Below are 27,990 nucleotides of genomic sequence, written 5' to 3'. Positions count from 1 at the left end.
GGACCCAGTACAGTTATACAGGAGATCTGCCTTTGTTCTCTTAGATGGTCACCTAAAACCTACATAAAACTTCCTTCTAAAACTTACCTTTTTGTGGTCCGTGAATTTCGTTCTTCAACTTTGAGAAACAGGAACCTGGAAAACACTGCCCTTGGGTGGATTTGATGGGTTTTGATTCCCACCGTGCTGGATCTCCAAGCTACAGCTTACCTGAGACAAGAGGGCCTCCATCATCCTCAAGGACATATCAGTTCCCAAATCGTAACTGTCAAGAATTAATCACAAAGTTAAATAATATATAAGGGAGAAAAAAAAAGACACACATAAGCGGAATCTTCTTATAATCTAAAAAATTATTTATAGAATACAGTCATAGGGAGATTCCTTGAATTCACAAATCTAAATAACTCAGTTTTGTTATTGCTGTTGGTCTTTCAAGACATTTCACCTCAGATTATGTTTTACAAATAATAATTGAAGAAGTTGATACATATATTGATGGGCAGAATACACACACACACACACACACACACACACACACACACACACACACACACACACACACACACACACACACACACACACACACACACACACACACACAGTATATTTTAGGGTGTTATGCAGCCAAGGACGACTTTGGACTTTGGGTCTTCCTGACTCTGTTAGGCAGCTAGTCGGGTATCAGCAAATTTGGAGGTCACTGAGGGTGGTTTTTCTCCCTCATAATCAGCTTTGGACACTTCCTGTTTCCATGGTAACACTAGAAGGGGAATCATTAGCTTTCCTTTCCTACTGCCTGAGAAAGAATTTAAAATATTATCTGAAAAGGTGGAGACATCCACTTTATTGAGTTCATTAAGTGAAAGTGGCCTTCTGATCAAAAGATGGAATCAATAGTATTCTAAACCGCCTGAAGCATTACATACTACTGTGTAATGATAATTCTTTCCACCAGCCACCTGAGTTCCACTGCCACGTTAGGGCCCCAAAATAATGCACAGAGTCTTATATTATTTCCAATGCTGCTGGCCAATGACTAGGATTTCCCATTTTTAGCTCTGTCTTAAGTATTAACCATAACCATTAATCTATATATTTTATAAAGACAACTTATCGAGGAGCCAGCGGAATGCATTCTCTCTTCATGGCGATCACATGGTGACTCCCTTTCCTACATTTCCTAGGATCCTCCTTCTCTCCTCATCCCTCCTATCTTGCTTTCCTATTGGCCAACAGTGTTTTATTCATTAACTGAGAAGAGAGACACATACACAGAAGGACTTCCCCCATCACTACTCTCTCCTCCCTTAAGAGTTAATCAGTCCAACTGGGACAGTCAATCACCTGGCCAAAGACTGTCCTTCAGAAAAGCTGTTCACCTGAACATTTGCTAAGGAGATGGGAGGAATAATTATCCACTTAATTGGATAATGTACTCCCCATAGCTCCCTCCATCAATGTAGCTGTTTACAGAGTTTCAGCTTGCTGACTCAGCTGCTGAACTGTCCTACATTTTTTGGCCACTAACTCAGAAAGATATGACTTTATTCCTCTTCTCCCACACTCTCATCCCAACAGTTAGCAAGATTTACCATTTAACTGCCCTGTTTTTAATTTTTTTCTCAGTGGTTAAAAAAAAACAAACAAAACAAAACAATGACATCTTGAAATTCACAGGCAAATGGATAGAATTAGAAGAATCCATCCTGAGTGAGGTAACCCAGACACAGAAAGACAAACATGGTATGTACTCACTTATAAGTGGATGTTAGACATCCAGCAAAGGATAACCAGCCTACAATCCACAACGCAGGGAAGCTAGAAAACAAGGAGGACCCTAAGAGAGACATACATGTACCACCCCCACACACAAAGGGAAAGGGACAAGTTCTCCTGAGTAAATTGGGAGCAGAGGGGGAGGGGAGGAAGGTAGGAGAAAGAGGATGGGGAACGGGGATGGGGGAGGAGAACATGAGGGATCAGGAAGGTAGAGTTGAGGGAAGAACAGATGAGAGAAAGGAAAGAGGCACCTTAATAGAGGGAGCCATTATGGGCTTAATGAGAAATCTGGCACTAGGGAAATTTCCAGGAATCCACAAGGATGACTCCAACTAAGAATCTAAGCAATAAGGGAGAGGCTACCTTAAATTCCCTCCCCCTATAATGAGACTGATTACTCCTGGAATCCAGTTGTAAAGAGGGAGGAGTGATGAGCAAAGGGGTCAAGACCATACTGGAGAAAACCACAGAAACAGCTGACCTGAGCAAGTGGGAGCTCGTGGACTCCAGAATGACAGCTGGGGAACCAACATAGGACCTAACCAGGGCCCCTGAACATGGGTGTCAAGTGGGGAGCTGGGGCAGTATATGGGGCCTCTGGCAGTGGAACTAGTATTTGTCCCTAGTGCATGAATGGGCATTGGGAACCATTCCCTATAGAGGGATACTCTCTCAGTCTAGATACACAGGGAAGGGCTTAGTCCTGCCACAAATAATGTAAAAGACTTTGATGATCCCTCATGGGAAGCCTTACCCTCCCTGAGGAGTGAATGGGGAATGGGATGGGGAGATGGTGGGGGGAATGAGAGGTTGGGAGGGAGAGGGAACTGGGATTGGTAAAATAAAATAAAGAAAAAAAACTGACTGATATGAAAATTCTTATTAATTAGACTCTTCATTAGCAACTTTAACTCTAAAATTATTTACAGAATTTAAACACAATAGAAATGCACATAGGTAATTAAGTGTTCTAAAATTGGTTAATTAATAGACAAAGTGAAATGGTCTGATAAAATATTACCTCTGATCACACATAAATACAAAGAAAATATTGTAGGCATGTCTGTTCACCTTTCTTATACTTGAGTACCACAAATCATGACATGTCTCTTTGTGTAAGTCAAGTGGTAATGCACTTGGGTTGTGATAGCATTAACATGCATTAAGCTAACCTCAAAACCTGTTGTAGCTTTAACTGTGCTTCCTTGAAGCTGGTTATCATGGAGAAAAAGTTGTGTGGGTTTTATGTTTTATTTTTAAGTATAGGTTACATGTATATTTCTTTTCTACTGCAAATGAGGTAACTACACATTTTTACCTTTGGCAGAGGATAATAGAGAGGAGAGTCCTTTTCTTGCCCTCCCTAAAAATATTCTAAATAGAGAAAAGAACTGGATTTTAGGGAAGAGGCTTTTCCTACATTTAGTGTATTTCAGAGAGATTCATGCATTTTACACTTTTGTGTAAGGTATGAACAATCTATCCTTACCTGGGTTTAAATTGGTAAATACACACCCTTTGTTATTACCCCCAAAGGCATTAGGCAATGGAGCTGATGCTCAATTATCAACAGGATTATGAAATTTCTATCTTATCTTCATTTCAATCAGAAAAGGATAATCTCTACTCCTTTCAAAGATTAATAGGGATGTCTTACATTTTTTCTTTTCTAGTTTGTCTCTAATCAGGAGATGATTGGCAATATGATATACCAATTATTTGTGGCAAAATGCCATATTTTCTCTGTATCCCCCTTCTCTTTCTTTCTTCCCTCTCATTATATTACAGTCAGTCATTTAGAAACTACTTAGTCATTATTTCAAGTTACAGAATGAGCATCAGTTCACCCCTTTTATGTAAGTTATAATGCAAACCTCTTCTCTATTAAATAATTATCAGGTAATAGAGAAAATTGGTCAAAAAGGTTTTCCATTTTCAAATTCCCCCTGTTTTTTTTCTATGTGAATTACCTGCACTGAGAACCTGAGTCAGATGTGTGTGTATGTCTGATCCCTAGAGCAGAGTTTGTGATGATATCTGGTTTTTACTGGACGTGTGATACCTTAGTACCCAGGTGATCTTTACACAGTGTACCAGTACCTAGGGATGTTACTTTTGCAGCCTAGTGACAGCCAGATCAGGTGAATGATTGCGCTAAGTAAGTCATAATCATTTTGTCAGATTTCTGTAACAGGAGAAAAAAAATACACTGTTCAGATAATCTGCAACATTAGCTGCTGATTAGGAAATCTTATGGTACCTTCCTATTTATTATTTTGAAAGGCAACCAGAATTCATTTTAATATTGATTGTTAAGCCATAATGTTTTTTTTTCTCAGTTTCCACTAGGGTTATCATTTACAGATTGGTAGATGATAACCAGCAAAAAAGGTGGAGTATTTGATTAGTTGGTGGGGACCACACTGAAGTATCTCTAATGTTTATAATATCATTACCTCTTCTGAAGTGAACTTGCATTTTGATCCTGGTAATGATGAATCCTCATGGTACTAAATGACCAAAAGGGGTTGGGGAGTAGTACTCTCCGGCCCCTAAGTCAATCAAAACAGAGACCTATTATTCAAATCAAGATGAATGAGGAAATATATAGATCATCCTGATGAGAGGATAGTGATTGGGCTTAGCAGTTAAGAGAGTATGGGTGGGCATGACGTGTGTGTGTGTGTGTGTGTGTGTGTGTGTGTGTGTGTGTGTGTGTGTGTGTATGTGTGTGAGTGTGTGTGTGTGTGAGTGTGTGTAAGTGTGTGTGATGTGTGTGTGTGGTGTGTGTGTGTGTGTGTGTGTGTGTGTGTGAGTGTGTGTGTGAGTGTGTGTGTGTGGCAGGGGGAGTAGACTTGCCTACCACCATATGCAAGTGTGTTGGAAAACAAATCTGTTGACTCAGTCCTCTTCTTAAAATTTTACAAGGGCTATGGTTGTCTTCACAGCCTGTGCCTGGCTGTTTTGTAACTTTCTTCTAGACCAGGCTGGCCTTAAACTTAGAGATCTATCAGCCCCTGTCTCTATGGTGCTGGGATGATAGGCTTGCACCACAACAGCTGGCTCTAACTTTTTCCTTTTAAAAATTTTTTAAATTACTACTCATATTTACATATCCACCCCCCCATTCCCTCGCGCTCCCATCTTCCCATGTTCCCCACCAAACCCCCTCAACCCATCCCCAAACTCCTAGGCCCTCCACCAGGAACCTTCAAAGTCTGTCATATCGTTTTGGGGAGGGCCTAGGCCCTCCTTGCTGTATCTGGGCTGCAATAGTATCCTTCCATAGGGAATGGGCTCCCAAAGTCCATTTGTGCTCTAGGGTTGAAGACTGGCTCCATTGTTAGAGGTTCCTTAGACAGCCTCAGCCTCCTAGCTGGCACCCATATTCAGAAGGCTTTTTTCGGTCCAATGCTGTTTCTGCAGCTTTATGACTAGGATCTCCATGCTCTTACTAGGTCAGGTCAACTGTTTCTGCGGATTTCTGCATCACCGTCTTAGATTCTTTGCTCATCCCTCCTCCATCTCTACAATTGGATTCCAGGGTTATGGTTCAGTACTTAGCTATGGGTGCCTGTTTCTGCTTGGAACAGCTACTGGTTGAAGGCTCCAGGAATGGTAACCAAGGTAGACACCAATCTCATTATAGGGGAAGGGCATCAATGGCATTTTCTACATCACTGCTTGGATTCTTAGTTGGGGTCATCCCTGTGGATCCTCTAACATTTCCCCTGTGCCAGACCTCTCTCCAAACCTCCACTTTCCTCCCCTCTCTCAGGCCTCTTTTTCTCCTCCCCCTCCCTTCTTGCCATCCCACCTCCTTCCTCTCCACCCATGGCCCGTGATTCCACTTTGTTCAGGGGTTCTTGTCCCCCTCCCTTTCTTTGAGGTACTATGCAATCTTCTCTTGGGGTCCTCCTTGTTTCCTAGCTCCTCTTGAAGTGTGGATTGTAGACTGGTAATCCTTTGCTCTATGTCTAAAAATCATATATGAGTGAGTACATACCATATTTGTCTTTTTGTGACTGGGTTACCTCACTCAGGATGTTTCTTCTAGTTCCATGCATTTGCCTGGGAATTTCAAGATTCCATTGCTTTTTTTCTGCTGAGTAGTACTCCATTGTATAAATGTACCACATTTTCTCTTTCCATTCTTCAGTTGAGGGGCATCTAGGTTGCTTCCATGTTCTGGCTATTACAAATAGTGCTGTTATGAGCATAGTTGAACGTATGTCCTTATTGTATGAATGTACATACTTTGGGTATATGCCCAAGAGAGGAATTGCTAGATCTTGAGGTAGACTGATTTCCATTTTCCTGAGAAATTGCCATACTGATTTCCAAAGTTATTGTACAAGTTTTCACTCCCACCAGCAATGGAGGAGAATTCCTTTTTCTCCACATCCTCTCCAGCATAGACTGTCATTGGTGTTATTGATTTTAGCCATTCTGATAGGAGTAAGATGGTGTCTCAGAGTAGTTTTGATTTGCATTTCCTTGATGGCTAAGGATGTTGAACACTTTCTCAAGTGTCTTTCAGCCATTTTAGATTCCTCTGTTGAGAATTCTCTATTTCTGCACTCAACTTTTTAATTGCATTGTTTGTTGTTTTGGTGGCTAGCTTCTTGAGTTCATTGTATATTTTGGTGATAAGCCCTCTGTCAACCCATCTTTTCCCATTCTGTGAGCTGGCATTTGTCTTTCTAACTGTGTCCTTTGCCTTATAGAAGCTTCTCAGTTTCAGGAGGTCCCATTTATTAATTGTTGATCTCAATGTTTGTGCTACATGTGTAATGTACAGGAAGCAGTCTTCTGTACCAATTCGTTCAAGGGTACTTCCCACTTTCTCTTCTAGAAAGTTCAGCGTGACTGAATTTATGTTGAGGTCCTTGATCCATAGGTATTTAAATTTTGTGCATGGTGATAGATATGGATCTATCTGCAGTTATGCCAGCACCATCTGTTGAAGATGCTTTCTTTTTTCCATTGTATAACTCTATCTTCTTTGTCAAAAATCAGGTGTTCATAGGTGTGTGGGTTAATATCAGGGTTTTCAATTCAATTCCATTGGTCAACTTGTCTATTTTTGTGCCAATACCAAGCTGTTTTCAGGACTATGGCTCTATAATAGAGCTTGAAGTAAGGGATGGTGATGCCTCCTGAAGTTTCTTTATTGTACAGGTTTGTTTTGGCTATCCTGGGTTTTTTGTTTTTCCATATGAAGTTAAGTACTGTTCTTTCAAGGTCTGTGAAGAATTGTGTTGGGGTTTTGATCGGGATTGCATTGAATATGTAGATTGATTTTGGCAAGATTGTCATTCTTACTATGTTGATCCTACCTATCCAAGAGCATGGGAGATCTTTCCATTTTCTGATATATTCTTTAATATCTTTCTTTAAAGACTCAAAGTTCTTACTATACAGGTCTTTCTCATTTTGATTAGTGTTACCCCAAGATATTTTATGTTGCTTGTGGATATTGTAAAGCATGATGTTTCTCTGACTTCTTTCTCAGTGCATTTATCATCTGTATAGTAGGGCAACTGATTTTTTGAGTTAATCTTGTTTCCTTTTACTTTGCTGAAAGTGTTTATCAGCTGTAGTAGTTCCCTGGTAGAGTTTTTTTGGGTCACTTATGTAAGCTATCATATCATCTGGGAATAGTGAAATTTGACTTCTTCCTTTCCAATTTGTATCACCTTGATCTTGTTTTATTGTCTTATTGATCTAGGAAGAACTTCAAGTACAATATTGAAGAAATATGGAGAGAGTGGACAGTCTTGTCTTGTTCCTGATTTTAGAGGAATTGCCTGGAGTTTCTCTCCATTTAGTTTGATGTTGGCTGTTGGTTTGCTTTATATTGCTTTTATCATGTATAGGTATGTTCCTGTTATTCCTGATCTCTCCAAGACCTTTATCATGAAGGGATGTTGGATTTTGTCAAAGTCTTTTTCAGCATCTAGAGAGATGATCATGTGGTTTTTCTTTTTCAGTTTGTTTATATGGATTGCATTGACAGATTTTTGTGTGTTGCACCATCCCTGCATGCCTGCAATAAAGCCAACTTGATCATGGTTGATGATTTCTCTGATGTGTTTTTGGATTCAATTTGCCAGTATTATGTTGATTATTTTTTGCGTCGATGTTCATGAGGGATATTTGTCTGCAATTCTCTTTTTTGTTTCTGTCTTTGTGAGGCTTGGGTACCAATGTAATTGTAGCCTCATAGAAAGAGCTTGGCAATGTCCCTTCTGCTGCTATTGTGTGGCACAATTTGAGGAGTACTGGTATTATCTCTTCTTTGAATTTGTGGTAGAATTCTGTACTGAAACCATCTCTGGCCCTGAGCTTTTTTTGATTGGTAGACTTTTGGTGACTGCTTCAATTACATTAGGGGTTATAGGTCTGTTTAAATTGCTTATCTGTTCTCGATTTAATTTTGGTAAGTAATATCTATCCTGAAAATTGTCCATTTCCTTTAGATTTTTGAATTTTGTGGAGTACAGGCTTTCAAAGTATGACCTGATGATTCTTTGGATTTCCTTAGTGGCCGTTGTTATGTCCCCCTTTTCATTTCTTATTTTGTTAATTAGTATGCTCTCTCACTCTGCCTTTTGGTTAGTTTGGATAAAGGTTTGTCTATCTTGTCGACTTTCTCAAAGAACCAACTCTTTGTTTCATTGAGTCTCTGTAGTGTTTTCCTAGTTCCTATTTTATTGATTTCAGCCCTCAGTTTGATTATTTCCTAGTGTCTACTCCCTTGCGCAGAGTTCGCTTCTTTTGTTCTAGAGCTTTCAGTTGCACTGTTAATTCTCTAGTGTGACTATATTCCGGTTTCTTCATGTGGGCACTTAGTACTATGAACTTTCCTCTTGGCACTGCTTTCAAAGTGTCGCATAGGTTTGGGTATGTTGTGTCTTCATTCTCATTAAATTCTAGGAAGTCTTTAATATCTTTTTTTTTATTTCTTCCCTGACCCAGAAATGGTGCAATTGTGCATTATTCAATATCCATGAGTTTGTAGGGTTTCTGCAATTTGTGTTGTTGTTGAATTCTAACTTTAAAGCATGGTGGTCTGTAGGGGACACTGTAGCCATGCCTTCGAGGGCATGGTCAGGGTGACATAGGGAAGGTTTAAGAGTGAGTGGTTAGCAGGTGGGCTTCCTTTCTTCTTCTGTTTCATCCTCAGTTTCCTGTACTTACTGATGCCCTGCTGGCTGGCTAGGTCTCTCTGTAAGTAAGGTTTTTCCCTAATAAATTCCCTTGTATTTTTACCTGACTCCATATTGGTAATCCCCACATTAGTGGTCGGATAAGATAAAGGGGATTATTCCATTTTTTTTTTTTTTGTATCTGTGGAGGTTTCCTACATTGCCGAGTATGTGGCCAATTTTAGAGAAGGTTCCATGTGGTGCTGAGAAGAAGGTATATTATTTTGTGTTCAGATGGAATGTTCTATAGAGATCTGTTAAACCCAATTGGGTCATAACATCTGTTAGTTCTTTTGTTTCTTTTTTTAAGTTTCTGTTTGTCCTATCTAGTGGTGAGAGTGGGGTGTTGAAGTCTCCTACTATAAGTTTGTGAGGTTTTATGTGTGATTTGAGCTTTAATAATGTTTCTTTTACAAATGTGGGTGCTTTTGTATTTGGGGCATAGATGTTCAGGACTGAGACTCCATCTTGATGGACTTTTCCTGTGATAAGTATGAAATGCCCTTCTTCATCTCCTTTGATTGATTTTAGTTTGATGTCTAATTTGTTAGATATTAGGATTGCTACACCAGTTTGTTTCTTGGGTCCATTTGATTGGAAAATCTTTTCCAAACCCTTTATTCTGAGGTACAGTCTGTCTTTGAAGTTGAGGTGTGTTTCTTGTATACAGCAGAAGGATACATTCTGCCTTCATATCCATTCTGTTAGCCTGTATCTTTTTATAGGCAAGTTAAGACCATTGACATTAAGGGATATTAATGGGAGTTGATTGCTGATTCTTGTTTGTTTTGGATTTGTTTTTGGTGGTGTTATTGTGTGTGGGTTTCCCCACTTTTTTTATTTTTTTTGAGGATAAGTATCTTCGTTGCATTGGAGTTTTCCTTCCAGTAATTCTGTAGGGCTGGATTTGTGGATATGTATTGTGTAAATATGTTTGTTTCATGGAATATCTTGCTTTCTCCATCTATAGAGATTGAAAGTTTTGCTGGATACAGTAGTCTGGGCTGGCATCCATGTTCCCTTAGTGTTTGTAGAACATCTATCCAGGATCTTCTGTTTCAGCGTATGCATTGAGAAGTCAGGTGTAATTGGGATAGGCCTGCCTTAAATGTTACTTGGCCTTTTTATTTTGCTGCTCTTAATGTTTTTCTTTATTCTGTAAGTTTGGTGTTTTGATTATTATGTGGCAAGGGGACTTCTGTTTGTGGTCCACTCTATTTTGTGTTCTGTAAGTTTCTTGGACTTTCATAGGCATATCCTTCTTTAGGTTGGAGAAGTTTTCTTCTATGAATTTGTTGAATATGTTTTCTGTATCTTTGAGCTGAATTTCTTCACCTTCTTCTATACCTATTATTTTTAGTTTTGGTCTTTTCACAGTGTCCCATATTTCCTGGATATTTTTTGTTAGGGATTTGTTGGACTTGAGATTTTCTTTGGTTGATGACTGTATATCCTCAGGTGTGAGTCTTCAACACCTGAGATTCTCTCTTCATTCTCTTATATTCTATTTGTTATGCTGACATCAGCGTTTCCTGATCTTTTACCCAGATTTTCTATTTCCAGTATCTCCTTATTCTGTGTTTTCCTCATTGTTTCTAATTCTGCTTTCAAAACATGAACTGTTTGAATTGTTTTCTTCATTTCTTTGGTTGTTTTTTCTTGGCTTTCTTTAGATTCTTTAAGATATTTGTTTATTTCTTGATTTTTTTGGTTTGTTTTTTCCTCCATTTCATGTAGTTTTTTGGTTGTTTTTTTCTTCTATTTCTTATAGGGATTTTCTTGTTTCATCTTTAATGGTCTCTATCATCTTCATACAATAATTTTTAAGGTCCATCTCTTCTTCATCCTCTGCGTTGGTCTTTTCAGATCTTGCTGGTGTGGACTCTCTAGATTCTGGTGGTGTCATATTGGTCTTTATGTTGATGAGTGTGTTCTTATTCTGTCATCTTCCCATCCCTTCTTCCCATGGGTGCAGGTGGGGGTCTCTCCCTTTCTCAGGTGGCAGGCAGAGGGCAGAGAGCAGTGGGGGAATGAAGAATAAGGTGTGTCTGGACTCATGGTGGGCCTTCCAGTCTTGGCAGGTCCACTCTTGTCTAGAGGAAGCCTCAGAAGGAAGTGAGAAGGGGATGATCAGGGATGTTAGGGGCAGAGTAGCACCCAGACTCACCTCAGGCTCAGGCAGCAGCTCAGCCTCAGGCGGAGGAGATGACAGAGCTAATATAGGGGGAAATTACTGAATTCATCATGTAAATGTATTAAACTACCAGTAATAATAAAAAATAACAAATTACAAAATGAAGCATTAGAAGCAATACCTAGAAAATCAGGATTATAGGAAGGGACCACAGGGGTTTGGCAGTTCCTTGATAAGCAGGCAGAGAAAAGAGGCCCTAGGTAGATAAACGTACTTTCACTTAACACTTAGATGGCAGATTTATGATTTCTTCTTTTCTGGGACAAAGGCTTGGTGGGCTTTTATCCAAGGTAGGGTGGAAGAGACACACTGATTTTTATGAGACTTACAAATCTCCTGCAATTGAAACCAATCAACTTTCTTGTCTTTGTCCAAATTATTACCAACTGGCCAGACTGGAGTAAGAAAGGAAATCTATCCCATGCCTCAAACATGTAAGAACCCAGAATCCAGGTTGGCTTAGATATTGCTTGGGTTCCTGTCTATTCTTTGTACATTATGGTGTGTGATGTGCATGTGCTTTTCTTTCAATAAAGTTTTACTGGATGATGTGGCTTGTAACTTTCCTGCCTTAATTTTTTGAATTAGGGGAGAAAAATAAAAGGTCTGAACACTTTCTACAGCCCTAGATGATACACATCAACAGGAGCAAGATGATTTCATGTTGTTCGATAAACTATGTCTACCTCCGCTTCAAAATGTTACCTTAATATTAGCCACCTTGTGTATATCAAATGATTTTTCATTTGGAAGATAAATTTTAAAGTATCATATAAAAGCCATCATGTGAAATATTTTTAAAGATGGGTGTTTGTTAGCAGATGCCTAATCTGAAGCCCAATCATTTTGCCTTGACTGCTTCAAACTGCCACACAAATTAGCAGGAATATCAGTGGAAAGTAATTGAATTGGTTCCAGTCTTACATGTAGGTTGGATCCTATGATCATAGAACAAACATCAATGTCTTTCATAGATAAGCATTGCCTTCTCAGATCTCTGCCTCATTGGGTATGGCAGTCTCAAAGGTAAAGGACAATCATATATTGCAGAGTCTGGCAGATGAAACATTCCTGTCCTATCCATTTGGGGCGATCTGCTTTTTCAATGGTTCACAATTCCATTCTGTCATGAAGGGGCGGGAGATATGACAAGGTATTGAAAAACTTTCCCAATTTGTTGTTGATATAATAAATAACATTTTCAAAATTTTTGTTACAGAAAATCAATTTATTAATTCAGTGTCTCTGTATTGACCTTAACTTCAGCTGAGAAATAAAGCAACCCTTGGACTTCTAGTCTCACCTTATAGTAGCAACAAAATAAAGCATGCAGTTTAAAATAGCACATACATTAAATCTAGAAATATAGCAAATATTTATCAGAAGTTGGTAGAAAGCATCTTTTCCAAAATATGCGTAAACAACAACACATTCTCCAAAATCACAACCTTTTATTCTTTTGTACTCTGCAACTCTTTTATCTTCCACTATAGAGCACTTGGATGATCAGAATACCTAAGTATCTATTTATTAGATGCTCTTACAAGGTTGCTATGGTGCCACCTCTAGTCCCTAACAAATGTTAATGATATTGGCATTTAGTTGACATGACTTTCCTTTTCCTAGTGCTGTCCTCTTCCTTAGGCAGTTTGCTGTGCCATCTCATTATATTCATGGCTTGAAAGAGAAACCTACTCCTACAGCTCGAGGTGGCTTATTGATCTCCAAAGATGATGTAATTCACTGCCCAGGATAAGTCAGATCTATTAAAAAAACTCTAAACAAAATTCTCAACTATGCTTTTCACATGAAATTATGTGACATGAAGTATTAAAATTCTGGTCTTTGCTTATTATTCTTGCAACAATTTATTCAGGTCAAAGTCCAATTCTTAAAACTCATTTTGAATACTCTACACACATATTTCTTTAAAGAACAACACTAGTAATTACTGCTAATTGTCCTAAGTGATACTCTGTAAATTTGATTTACTTCTTTCATTGTATCACTTGCCATCTGACTAAAGTTAGGACTAAAAAATTTGGCATATTAAATATTTTCTCAAAGATTATACCCTAGGACTGTGGAGAGAAACACTTTTGAGAAGGAGATATCACTTAACTATGGGATTGAATAGAGAGTGACAAAACAATGAAGGGAATCATGCCTATTCCAAATCACCCAGGAAACTTAATTTCAATTTTGTTTCACAAACAAGAAGATGACTATTTATGATAGAGCTTAGTAGTGATTGAATAAAATAGCACATGTGTTTATTAGTTCTATTTGGAGGAGATCATCAGGAAATTTCTGTCCACAGTCCTAGGGTATAATCTTTGAGAAAATATTTAATATGCCAAATTTTTTAGTCCTAACTTTAGTCAGATGGCAAGTGATACAATGAAAGAAGTAAATCAAATTTACATAGTATCACTTAGGACAATTAGCAGTGATTTGTTGTGATCTCAGCTTTCCACAAATACTGAAAATATTTCCCCACAAATAGCTGCTCATGTAGAGAGATAGTTTTGTGTTTAGAGAGTAATAAAAATAGCCTTTTGAGTGGCTACTTACTACCTGCCAGTAGCCAACACAGGAAGCTTAGACACACTTCACATTTTAGCTTTATACAACTGCTTTCCCTCACACTCATAGGGTATAATAGTCAAGAAAATATTTAATAATGCCGTAAAGATAAGTAAAGTGATTGCTTTGCAAGCATGCCTGGCTGAGTTGAATCCCCTAGAACTCAAGACAAAAAGCTTGGCACACATGTAAATGCTGGCAAGGAAGAGACAGGTGGTCTCTGGGGCTTACTGGCCAACCAGCCTACCTTTCCTGGTGAGCTCCAGATTATTAATCACATGGTAAACAGCAAGTGCTTTTTATTTTCCTTATTTTAGCAATAAGGAAATTGACAAAGATGGCTGGAATTCGGTTTCAGAGAATTGTATTATGTTCTTAACTGTGCTGCTTAATGCAAATCACCATGGATTTACATTATTTAAAAGGCCTGATATTAGTTTAGCTATATCATTCTTTGACTGATTTAGCACCTATATAACATTAAGATTAGAAAAGACTAAGACTTTAATTTTGCAGAAGAAGAAGCTTGTGCAAAGAAAGGTATGGTTTATTATTAAATGTCCAACACCAGACCTTTATGTGCATAGGCTCTTAGCCTACACTTTTATTCCTTTTAAAATTTAATTCAATTTACTTACTTACTTATTTAGTATCTCTGCCTCTCTGCCCCCTCTCTTTCTACCTGTGTGTATTATAGTGTATGTGTTACTGTGTATGAGTGTGTGAGTGTGTGCGTGCATGCGTGTGTGTGTGTGTGTGTGTGTGTGTGTGTGTGTGTGTGTGTGTGTGCCAGTGGACAACTTATGAAAGTCTGTTCTCTCTTTCCACATTGTGGGTTCCAGTGATTAAATTCAGGTCATTAGGTGCCTTAACCTGCTCAGCCATCTCACTGACTCTAGTATTCTTGTGTTTGAGTACTCACCCCTTATCTATCCTGACAATCACACCATCATCAATATGCTGTCCTGTTGGAATTGAGGTATGTGGTACCACCACTACCAACAAGAATAAAAGCTACAATACACAATTGGCTTGTAAATTTCCTTTATTGACATTTAGCTAAGCTAAACATTTCTATGCTTGAAGAAGACCATTGGCATTTGAAATTCATCTTCAAAGAAAATGTTAAGATATAAAAGCCTTTTTTTTACCATATACATGGATTTCTATTTGATCCTTAAATTGTAAACTAATTAAACATTCATGCACAGTGTCAGTGCTTATGCAGTTCTTCTGTATACCATCTTCCATTTGTGCTGTACTGTCTATTCATATCAAGAACTCTTTGCAACAGGAGACAGTGGAAGTGCAATTTAGTCATTAGTTATATCCCCCATGTAGCTAATCTAATAGGGGACTAGATAAGACAGTGCTAATAGCAAGGGATGGTATAATTCTACAAAAGGATAACCAAGCAAAACCCAGACAAAAATTTCTACAGAAATTGACAAGAAGAAAGATGCTATGATCTAAAGGTATTTATTTAGTGCAGGGGTTTGGGTTTGGGTTTATAATATGGTTTACTGAACAGCCATTCCCTTCCTTCCCAAACCCCTCCCTCAGCTCTAGTCAAATTAGGAAAGAAGGAAAATACTAAGAGGCAGGTACCATAATACAGTGTAAATAATCTGGCTAGAGCTGAGGGTGGGATTAGAGAAAAGAAATGATTTTTAAAAATGAAAACATTCTTCACAAGTGAAAAGAGAAAAATGCATTTCAGCCAGACAGAAGCTATCCTTTCTGAAAGGAAGGATACAACTTGGGATATGAAATATTTTCATCAATACATCAAGCAGTTTTCAAGGTGCTTTACAGTGTCTTAATTTAATCTACATAACATTCATGGGCTAGTTATGAAAGCACCAGAATTAACAGAAGGAAACATGAGACAAAGAATACTTAAATACCCAAGGTCATATGATAAATACATGGTGGAATTGAGATTAGAATTTAGTCATTCCAGTGGACCCAAAGAAGTTTCTTGACAACTACGTAAATTAGACTTCATATTTTGAGAATATCTCCTTGGAAACAGGCAAGAAAGAGTTCATGAAAGACGCTTGCTTGAGTTTTAGGAAACAATGAAAAGATTTTGAAAAGAGAATGTGATAGGTAAAGGCTACAAACATATTTAGCCAATCAAATGTCATGGAAAAATACAAGTAAATTAAAAGATATGTGGGAAAAATGAAAAATACCATGACTGGAGAGATGGTGCATCAGTTAAGAGCATTGGCTGCTCTGACAGAGGACATGGGTTCAATATTGCTAGATCCACATGGTGGCTCACAACTGCCTGTAGCCATAGCTCCAGAGGATCAATGCCCTCTTCTGGCCTACTTGGGTACCAAGTATGCATGTGACACACATACATACATATTTAAAAATGTATCTTTTTCGTGTGTGTGTGTGTGTGTGTGTGTGTGTGTGTGTGTGTGTGTGTGTGTGGTGTGACAGAGAGACACACAGATACAGAGAATATGGAATCCTGGTTCTATAAATGAAATGAACATGGATAGCCAGAGCAGCTTAAGAGCATTCTCAACCTCATATACTTGGAGTGTTGGAAAATTAATTAGAAGCTGTCTTTTCTAGGGTGAGACACAGGTTTTGTTGAATCAAAAAGCATTATAACAAGTCTTCAGTATAAGCAAGTAGCTTTCACCATTTGATCTCTTGCTTATTATTCTGATGTAACCTCACAAAGCCTCTGAAATGTAACATTTTTTTTTTCCTGTCAAGGAGCATATCCGCAAGAGAATGTTAGTGCTTGACTCTGCTCATACTAACAGATGTTGTAAAGGAGCTCAGGCCAGGAGAAAGAGCCCATGACCAGCTGTTTCATAGCCTATAATTACAACCTTCATAAATAAATCACTTCCTTTGGCTGGTAGTAGCTGGGGCTGAGCACAGCATTCTCTGAGTTAGAAGCTCTGGAAGCAGTTCACGATGGGAACTTTACCATGCAGGGCTGAGAAATGAGGCATGGAACAACAGTCATCCTGCCTGTCTGTAAAAGCAAGTTAGCAGCCTGGTGAGCTCATATGAGAATAGTCATCAAGTCCTTGGTAATGTAATTGGTTTGAATTATTAGGCTGTGGTTGAGAATATAAAAAATCCAACTAGACAACGTAATCTGGTGTACAGTGTACTAATTAACCAGCTGGGTCAGCTTTTATAGACTTAATTTTACAGATTTCCTTGAGGACCTAATGTAGTTTGATGACTCAGAGCTGTATCTTCCTCCTGCTAGAACTTAATAGTCATGGATCCTGTTTTTCTTCTGTGGGATGTCACAGATCTCGTCTCTGTTTCTTTTGTTAGATGATTACCTTTCATACAGAAGTCCCTTTGTAGATGTCAATATGAGACACTTCCTTGACAAAGTTCTAAGTTTCCTTTTGCTACCTAGACAGCTCTTTTTCTGCTTTGTTTAATGGTCATATTGCAGGATAAAGAAATATGTTTCAGAACCACCATTCCACAGTGAAATAGAAGAACAGAAATAGAGTAGCAATAAGGACTGTGTTGAAGACAAGAATATGAGCTTGGTGTCAAGAAAGAAGAAGTAGGAAATCAATTAACTGCAAGCTTTTACTGAGCAAAGAAGAGAGGGGAAACAATAGTAACAGTCCACTTTACAGACTGAAGTCATTCAGTTATGGAAGCAAGTCCAATGACATCCCAATCAAGGCGTTTAATTAACCCTTTAATAATAATATTGCTTAATGTTATAAAATCGTAAACTATCAAAGAAAACAATTACATTATTCTCTGGTCAATGCATTTTCTTATCTTACTTTCTGCCCAAATACTCTTTACTTACTCATAGTCACTTTGAGTGTATAATTTCATATTCTCTGTTCCTAATCAGTTTGATGCCATTATAAGTTTTAGTCAATGTAATGAACAAAAATAGTCTTCTGAAAAAAACTATACAGTTTTATTGCTATTTTTATCAACTGAATTTACAGTTAATAATTTTTTTAAGTTCCCTTTTGCAATGTAGGGTAAGATATTCCCACATTTTAAAGTTTAAGGGTTGATTATCTTAGGGAGCATGACCTTATTCTTCCTGCAGAAGAAAAGAGAGCATTGTTATCATTCATGTTTATCACTGCTGCCCTCTAATATGTTATTTCTATAATTCCTTTCAGAAGAGTTTTCTTCCAGTAGTGATTACTGTCTGTTCTCCCAGTTTCTCATTTCGCAATCTCTATGATCTTTTTGAGTTAACGTAGCTTCAAATCCTTCCAGTGTTCTCTCCAAACCTGGCATTGACAACCTAATCATCAAACTTGTACATTTGTTGCCCCTCTGTGTTATCAGACATACATTCCCATTACAATCCATTACAAACAGGAAGCAAGGATCCCAAAGTGCTGGCCAGCATGTGGACCCCTGTCTCCTGGCATCTCATTAGCTCACTCTTCTACTCATTAGAAATGTCTTGCTTTACTGATCTTTCAGGCTTTTCTGTCTGGAATTCTCTAACCTCATACTTTCTTTCCTGAAAATCACTTGTTCTCAAATAACGCTTTTGAAAAATGTTATCTGCACTGTCCACTTCTTCAATTACTTTAATAAAAATGTGTGCATCTTAGCATTCTTATTTCCTTGTTTTTCTAGCAAAGTTTTTGGCTTCTAAACTGGGTGCTTCTTTTCTGGAGCAGACAGTTCTGAGAACCACAGCTTTATCTGAAGTTACTGGATTTCCTCCCTTGTTACCTGGTTACCATCTTTCTTCACTCTGGATATAATGAAGAGCATGATCTAAGCAATACCTGAAGAATGTTGTTATGAAGAGACTTGGCTATTGGGCAGGAATGGATGCTGCCATGGACCTGAGTGAGGGTGACCTCTGGTGGACATATTTCATCATTATGAGATGTTGTTACTGTTGTGTTTGTTTCTAAATCATTGTGCTAAGACATATATAGCATAAGACACATCATTGTATCATGTTGCGTGTAGAGTTCAGCTTTATAAAACTACACTATTGTACACCCAGTATCTCTAAGTTTTTCACTTGCTAGGGTGAAATTGTAACCCATCAATATTAACTCCCCATCTTCCCACTGTATCTCCTGGCAATACCACCACCCTACTTTACACATCTGACTATTCTAGTTACTGAATACAGTGTTTGTCATTCTGGCTTGTCTCACTAACTTAGCATAATGTTCTAGGTTTCACCTGGGTCATAACAGTAGTGATATTTCCTTCCTATCAAAAACAGAATGGTATCCATTTTATTTATGCACTAACCAAATTTTGTTAGTTCATTTATTTCCATGTACTCTTTGCTTGTTCTCACCTTCAGGCTTCTATGGACATAGACATGAAAATGTTTCTTTGAGGCCCTGCTTTCAAGTTTTGGATTTATAGGCACAAGTGGAAGATGTGAGGTTGTTGAGTCATGTGCTAATTACATATTTAATTTTTGAAGAACCACAATACTGTTTTACAATGCATTAATTATATAAAAATGTTCTGATATCTTCACATGTTCTCTAATATTTTTAGGGGAAGTAGTCATCTTAAAAGTGTGATAGAGTGTTTCATTTTAGTTTTGTTGTTGCTTTTGTTTTAATCAATGTTCATTAATCTTCAGTCACATGTTGCTTTCTGTCAATGGATTCAATGTTGAGGAAAACGAGATACAGAGAATTTTATTGAGATTACAGGACATTATATGAAGACTGGGAATTGAGTCAGTTCTCTTTTTCTGAGCTGTGTACTTTGAGTGACAATGTGTCTTCAGACTCAGTATGTCTGACTTGCTTTAGACTTACATTTTATTACTTGTACAATTTTGTAAATCCTTTTTTTCTTTTTGACACTAGAAAATGTGCACACTGATTTCAGAGCCAGGACAGTAATGGCAATGATTCTAGGTTCCAGCATTGCATGGACCAATACATGTGGATTCTGTTCTTTCACTATTTCATGAACTGAATCTGTTTAGTGAGCACTGATATAGTGTTAGATAGGACGTTGAGCAATCAGTGGGCTAGATGAAGATCATTGTTTTACTTTGCAGTCTAGATAATGATGATCTATATAGTGATGGTGTGCAAAGAATTTGCTTGACAAATCACTGAATGTACTTTAATAAGATTCTTTGAATGGCCTCATGCTTGGACAAAGTGGGAGTCATTACAGAGATTAAAGGTGGCTGGTAACACCTTGAGCCCAATCTGAAGGACCCATTTGATGTTCCTGTATCCTAACACACACTGGGTCACCTTTTCAACTGTATATTTTTTGACCCTTCCCTTTAAAGTCTCCTTACTTTCAAGATTCCTATAATCACCTTTATGACAGTCCTCACCCCTTGAATTACTTGATGTTTCCTCCACTGCTTGTGCCCCTAAATATATCTCATTTGTTACATTTTCTCTTATGTCACACTGCACACCCACGTCCAAATTCAGCAACTCTGAAGTTAGTCCATATTTCTGCATCTCTTTATTGTAGCTACAATTCTGTTTTACTTAGGTTCAAACCTTAGTTATTTTCAACCATCTGTATCATGTCAACCAATGATTTAGTATATAAGTTTTCCTTGCTGACATTATTTATATGTTGAAGTCCACTAATTAAGAGTCACTAGGAACACACCTCTAGCCAAACAAAGCTATGTTTATTTAGCTTATAGTATCAAAGAACACACTTGAGGAAATTGCAAAAGCATTTCAGTCAGAGGAATAGGGAGTAAGGTTCTAATTCTTGAGGGAGTAGGGATGTGTAGATCAGGTCACAGTTGGATTCTATGAAGAAACAGGGACATTCTATGATTGGTATCAATACTAACTTTTTTTTTGACTAAAGGTGGGAGAGATAAAAAACAATGCTAGGTTCATAGGTGAAATAAGAACAATAAACATCCCTGGAGGAGAAAGGTGGAATTAGTCATGGGATGGAAAACAGCATTTTGTGTTCAGAGAGTGCCCTTGCTTTGGTTTTGCTCTGAGCATGATGATGAAGTGCACTGATACTTAGCCATTGTAAACTTCAGTCTGCTTTCATTTTCTCAGTATTGATCTCACTCCCTCTATTCATTCTCCTTCCAGGCACAATTTAACTTATCACTTGTATTCGGACAAGCAGTACAGCCATTTTACCTCCTCTTTCTCTCCCACCCTGCCATTCCGTCACCCATTGCTCATTCAGTGAGTAATTTACTTTACCACTTTTCTGCTCAAAGGATTAAAATGAGTATGCCCATGTTCTTTATTCTAAAATTCAAGGAATTCCATAATATTTTTTCAATGTAGTACTTTAAGGAATTTCCATACTTTTTTTTCTATGTTAGCTTTTAATTTGAACATAACATCTACTTTACATTTACTATGCTATTGAAGGTGTCCTATGCTTCTTGCATATAAAGTCTCTGGTAGTCTTGGGACACAGTTACCAAACCTGAAGTCTGAAGTCAGGATGTGGGTAACAGCAGTTTAGTTTTCTCACAGTGATAATGATAATAGAGAGAGGAATAGCAAGGTTCAAGTAATCTGATGAGGAAAGTAGGCAAAGGGGAGTCTTAGTTTGGGTGTCTATGGCTGAGATTAAACACCTCTTCCAAAAAGCAATATGGGGAGGAAAGGGTTTATTTGGCTTACATTGTTGCTCATCATCGAAGGAAGTCAGGACATGAGCTCAAACAGAGCAGGAACCTGGAGGCAGGGGCTGATGGAGAGGACATGGAGGAGAACTGCTTGCTCAACTTTCTTTCTTTCTTTCTTTCTTTCTTTCTTTCTTTCTTTCTTTCTTTCTTTCTTTCTTTCTTTCTTCCTTCCTTCCTTCCTTCCTTCCTTTCCTTCCTTCCTTCCTTCTTTCCTTCCTTCCTTCCTTCCTCCTTCCCTTCCTTCCTTTCTGTTTTTGGTTTTTTGAGACAGGGTTTCTCTGTGTAGCTTTGGAGGCTATCCTGGAACTTGCTCTTGTAGACCAGACTGGTCCCGAAGTTACAGAGATCCGTCTGCCTCTGCCTCCTGAGTGCTGGGATTAAAGGCATGTATCACCACTGCCTGGCTCAACCTACTTTCTTATAGAACCCAGGATCACCTTCCCAGGGGTGGCGCCACTGACAATGGGCTGGACCCTTCCCTGTGAATCACTAATGAAGAAAATGCCTTACAGCTGGATCTTATTGAGGCATTTTCTTTCTTTCTTTCTTTTTTCCAAGAAATTATTTTTTTATTAGTTCAAATTAGAAACAAGCCTGCTTCACTTGTCAATCCCTTCTCCCCCTCCCTCCCCTCCTCCCCCACCAGCCCTCCACCCCATTCCCCCTCTGCTTCCCAGAGAGGGTAAGGCCCTCCATGGGGGGAATCCCCAAAGTCTGTCATATGATCCTGGGCAGGGCCTAAGCCCTCTTCCATGTGTCCAGGCTGAGAGAGCATCCCTCCACATGGAATGGGCTCACAAAGTCTTTTCTTACTCCAGGGATAAATACTGATCTACTACCAGAGGCCCCATAGAGGGCCGAGGCCTCCTTATTGACATCCACATTCAGTATCCAGGAATCTTAAACTTTATTTGATTAAAAAATGATCTATCATAGCAGCATTATTTGGAATAGCCAGAATCTGGAAACAACCTAGATGCCCCTCAACCAAACAATGGATAAAGAAAATATGGTACATTTACACAATGGAGTACTACTCAGCAGTAAAAACAAAGACATCTTGAAATTTGCAGGCAAATGGGCAGAACTAGAAAAACCATCCTATATGAGGTAACCCAGACCCAGAAAGACAAATATAATATGTACTCACTTATAAGTGGATATTAGACATAAAGCAAAGGACAATCAGCCTACAGGCCGTAATCCCAGAGCACCTAGGTAACGAAGAAGACCGTAGGAAAGACATACATGAACCCACCTAGGAGGAGAAAAAGACAAGATCTCCTGAATAAGTTGGGAGTGTGTGGGGCACAGGAAGGGTAGAAGGGGAAAGGGGAGAAGGAAAGAGAAGTGGAAAAAATGTATAGCTCAAGAAAAACGAGCAAAAAATTTAAACAATTTAAAAATGACCTATTACTCCTTAAGACACTATAAAACATCAAAATAATTCAGATTCATTAAGTCCTGAAAAAAAAATACTGTGTTCTGTTCTCAAAAATGTGTTCATATAATCACAAATTGCTAATAATACAAACAGTAACTAATATTTATCACATGCTTATATGTACTAGATATTCATAATTGAGGCATTTTTTAATCGAGATCCCCTCCTCTCAGAGGACTTTAGCTTGTGTCAACTAGACATATCATGGTCCACAGAGAGCTCCTTAGGGAGGGAGAGGAATACTAGGATACTACTATTGATCTGACAATGGAAATGGGAAAGAGGCCTCCTCAGGGAAGGAAGGGAGGGTAAATACAGGAGGAGGAGTTACGGTAGGTAAAAATAACAATATGGATGACTGAAAAAGCCACAAGTTATACTACTAACTACCTAATAAAAAACTATAATGCATGTAATTCCATGTATAAATACACACATATAGTTTAAAAAATAAATTTATTTTATATCCTGGAGAATTTTCCCTTCCCTCCTCTCCTCCCAGTACCTCCCCCAACACCCCTCTGTTATCCCCACCCCCAATCCACTCCCCATCTCTGTTCAGGAAAGGGCAGGTCTCCCATGAGTATCAGTAAAACATGGCATATCAAGTTGCAGCAAAACTGAATGCGTCCTCATGCATTAAGGCTGGGCAAGGTAACCTAGCCTGAGGAGTAGGTCCCTTGTAAAAGAGTCAGAGACAGCCTCTATTCCCACTGTTAGGAGTCCTACAAGAGAACCAAGCTACACAACTGTAACACACATGGAGAATCCCAGGTCAGTCCCATGCAGACTCCCTGGTTGTCAGTTCAATCTCTGTGAGTCCCTGTGAGCGCAGGCCAATTGATTTTGTAAGCCTTCTTGTGGTGTCCCTGGCCCCTCTGGCTCCCAAAATCCCCTTTCCTCCTCTTCTGCAGGATTCCCTTAACTCTGCCCAATGTTTGACTGTGAGTCTGCATCTGTTTCCATCAGTTGATGAATGATGTCCCTCTGATGACAATAAGGCCAGCAACCAATCTGGTCACAGGGGATGGCCAGATCAGGCTACCTATCTGCTATAGAGTTTTAATGATCTTTCTCATCTGTGCTGATAACCCCTAATGAAATAGAAGCAGTCATCAAAAGCCTCCCAACCAAAAAAAGCCCAGGGCCAGATGGCTTCACTGCAGAATTTTACCAGAAATTCAAGCAAGAGCTAATACAAGTGCTCTTCAAGTTGTTCCACACAATAGAAGCAGAAGGGACATTGCCAAACTCTTTTCATGAGGCTTCAGTAAGCTTAATACCCAAGCCACACAAAGATACAACTCAAAAAGAGAACTACAGACAAATGTCCCTCATGAACATTGATGCAAAAATACCCAACAAAATATTGGTGAATGGAATCCAAGAACACATCAGAAAAATCACTATGAGCAAGTAGGCTTCATCCAAGGGATGCAAGGATGGTTCAACATACAAAAATCCATCAATGTAATCCACCAGATAAACAAACTGAAAAAGAAAAACCACATGATCATCTCACTTGATGATGAAAAAGACTTTGACAAAATCCCACATCCCTTCATGACAAAGATCTTAGAGAGAACAGGAATAAGAGGAACATATCTAAACATGATAAAAGCAATATACAGCAAACGAACAGCCAACATCAAACTCAATGGAGAGAAACTCAAAGCCATACCTCTAAAATCAGGAACAAGAAAAGACTGTCCACTCTCTCCATATGTCTTCAATATTGTACTTGAAGTTCTAGCTAGAGCAATAAGACAAGAAAAGGAGATCAAGGAGATACAAATTGGAAAGGAAGAAATCAAAGTTTCACTATTTGCAGATGATATGATAGTCTACATAAGTGACCCAAAAAACTCTACCAGGGAACTACTACAGCTGATAAACACCTTCAGCAAAGTAGAAGGATATGAAATTAACTCAACAAAGTCAGTAGCCCTACTATATACAAATGATAAATGCAATGAGAAAGAAATCAGAGAAACATCACCCTTCACAATATCCTCAAGCAACATAAACTATCTTGGGGTAATGCTAACCAAAAAACTGAAAGACCTGTATAGCAAGAACTTTGAGTCTTTAAAGAAAGAAATTAAAGAAGATTACAGAAAATGGAAAGATCGCCCATAGTCTTGGATAGGTAGAATCAACATAGTAAAAATGGCAATCTTACCAAAAGCTATCTACAGATTCAATACAATTTCCATCAAAATCCCAACACAGTTCTTCACAGACCTTGAAAGAACAATACTCAACTTTATATGGAAAAACAAAAAACCCAGGACAGCCAAAACAACTCTGTAGAATAAAGGATCTTCTGGAGGCATCACCATTCCTGACTTCAAGCTCTACTATAGAGCCATAGTTCTGAAAACAGCTTGGTATTGGCACAAAAATAGACAGATAGACCAATGGAATAGAATTGAAAACCCTGATATTAACCCACACATATATGAATACCTGATTTTTTGACCAAGTAGCTAAAGTTATACAATGGAAAAAAATAAAGCATCTTCAACAAATGGTGCTGGCACAACTGGATTGGGACATGCAGATGATTGCAGATAGATCCGTATCTGTCACCATGCACAAAACTTAAGTGCAAATGGATCAAAGATCTCAACATAAATCTAGCCACATTGAACCTTCTAGAAGAGAAAGTGGGAAGTACCCTTGAACGAATTGGTACAGAAGACTGCTTCCTGTACATTATACATGTAGCACAGACATTGAGATCAACAATTAATAAATGGGACCTCCTGAAACTGAGAAGTTTCTGTAAGGCAAAGGACACAGTCAGTAAGACAAAATGACAGCCCACAGAATGGGAAAAGATGGGTTGACAGAGGGCTTATCACCAAAATATACAATGAACTAAAAAAGCTAGCCGCCAAGACACCAAATAGTTAAATTAAAAAGTGGGGTGCAGAACTAAATAGAGAATTCTCAACAGAGGAATCTGAAATGGCTGAAAGACACTTAAGAAAGTGCTCAAAATCCTTGGCCATCAGAGAAATGCAACTCAAAACAACTCTGAGATACCATCTTACACCGGCCAGAATGGCTAAAATCACAAACACCAAAGACAATCTATGATGGAGAGGATGTGGAGAAAAAGGAAAACTCCTCCATTGCTGGTGTGAGTTCAAATTTGTAAGACCACTTTGGAAATCAGTTTGGCAGTTGCTCAGAAAAATGGGAATCAGTCTACCTCAAGATCCAGCAATTCCTCTCTTGGTCATATACCCAAATAATGCATGTTCATACTACAACGACATATGTTCAACCATGTTCATAGCAGCATTGTTTGTAATAGCCAGAACCTGGAAGCAACCTAGATGCCCCTCAACTGAATAATGGATAGAGAAAATGTGGTACATTTATACAATGGAGTACTACTCAGCAGAAAAAAAGCAATGAAATCTTGAAATTTGCAGGCAAATGGATGGAACTAGAAGAAACATCCTGAGTGAGGTAACCCAGTCACAAAAAGACAAATATGGTATGTACTCAATCATATATGAATTTTATTCATAGAGCAAAGGATTACCAGCCTACAATCCTCTTCACTAAAGAAACTAGGAAAGAAGGACTCTAAGAGAAAAATGCATGGACCCCAGAGAATGTGAAGGGCCAGGATCTCCTGAGCTAATTGGGAGCATGAGGGTAGGGGAGAGGGAGCTGCTAGAATGAGAGGAGCAGAAGAGGAGTGAGAGGAGGAAATAGAAGTGCAGAAATGTTGAGTTGGGGGAAAAATAGAGGAGATCAGGATGAGAGATACCATAACAGAGGGAGCCATTATAGGTCAGAGGAGAGATCTGGCACTAGGGAGATTTTCAGAGATCTACAAGGATGACCCAAACTGACAATCTAGGCAATGGTGGAGAGGATACCCTAAATGCCCTCCCCCTATAATAAGACTGATGACTACCTTATATGCCATCCTAGAGCCCTCAACCAGTGGCTGATGGAAGCAAAGGCAGACACCCACAGATATTCAATGAACTGAACTCTGGAATCCAGTTGCAGAGAGGGAGGAATGACAATCAAAGGGGTCAGTACCTGGCTGGTGAAACCCACACAAATAGGTGGCCTGAACAAGGGGGAGCACATGGACCCTAGACTGCTGTCTGGGAGACCAGCATGGGATAGATCCAGACTGGCGAATATGGATCTCAATGAGAAGGCCTTGGGACTCTATTAGGCCCCTGGTAGTGGATCAATATTTTTCCCAGGTGTAAGAAGGGAGTCTGAGAACCCATTCAATTTGAAGGGATGCTCTTTAGGCCTGGGCACATTGGGGGAAGGCCTAGGCCTGGCCCAGGATGATGTGGTGGACTTTGCTAAGCTCCTGTCGAGTGTCCCTCTCTCCCTGTGCAGTGGAGGTGGTATGGGCTGGGGGCAGGTGGGGGACTGTGGGGGTTGGGGGGAGGTGAGGGAGAGGGAGAAGGGATTGTCATGTGAAGCAAGCTTGTTTCTAATTTGAACTAATAAAAATAATAATAAAAAAATCAAAAACAAAAAAGTTAGAAGTGGGGGCTAAGCAAAGTTGGCAAAATGTTAGGTAATTCTTCTAATAAACATCTACTTTAGGGCACTTCACCATGTTGATTTAAGCAATGACATTGCAGATATTTGTTTTTTTTTTCCCCTGTGCCCTTACTGTTTTCAGTTCAATTTTAGAAATCTGAACCAATAAAAATAGTTTCCTTTGCTCTTGATGGGTCAGAGACTATAAACAGAATTACTTTCAAGTTAATTCTCTTTACAAGTTAAGCGATACTTATGCTACCACAATGAATAAGGTGTAAACATGACTAATTAGCCTTAAACCTCAATTCTTATTCCCATGCTAATGAGTTTACACAACAAAATTACCCAACACCTGTTACGAGTGTGATATACTAATGTGTTTAGATTGGTATCTTTTGAAAAACATTACATACAATTTCCAGTTTTCTTGAATGTGTTTGTTCCAGTTTCTCGATCTGTGGATGTCACTGGAGCTACATTTTGTGTGTTTTGAAGGTATGGAAACCAGTTCATTACTCTTCATTCTCAAGTGTACCTGCACTACCAGAGGCCTGTGGTATCTTTTTTTTTTTTTTTTTTTTTTTTTTTTTTTTTTTTTTTT

At 38.7% G+C, this 27,990-nt stretch overlaps 1 protein-coding gene across 1 annotated transcript in view; it reads right to left on the bottom strand.

Annotated features, from left to right (window-relative positions):
• Positions 1–212: 212 nt before the first annotated feature.
• LOC113834099 (protein SET) overlaps positions 213–27,990 on the bottom strand; it is a 153,554-nt gene continuing 125,776 nt past the window's right edge. The window contains exon 8 of the mRNA XM_027401203.2: positions 213–265. The gene's annotated coding sequence lies outside the window, so the exon portion shown is untranslated. The remainder of the gene's footprint in view (positions 266–27,990) is intronic.

This window comes from Cricetulus griseus, chromosome 2 (assembly GCF_003668045.3).
Source record: "Cricetulus griseus strain 17A/GY chromosome 2, alternate assembly CriGri-PICRH-1.0, whole genome shotgun sequence".
In the NCBI taxonomy this organism is placed as follows: Eukaryota; Metazoa; Chordata; class Mammalia; order Rodentia; family Cricetidae; genus Cricetulus; species Cricetulus griseus.
Note: the sequence above shows the minus strand (reverse complement) of the source record. Positions and strands in the feature narration are given on the sequence as shown.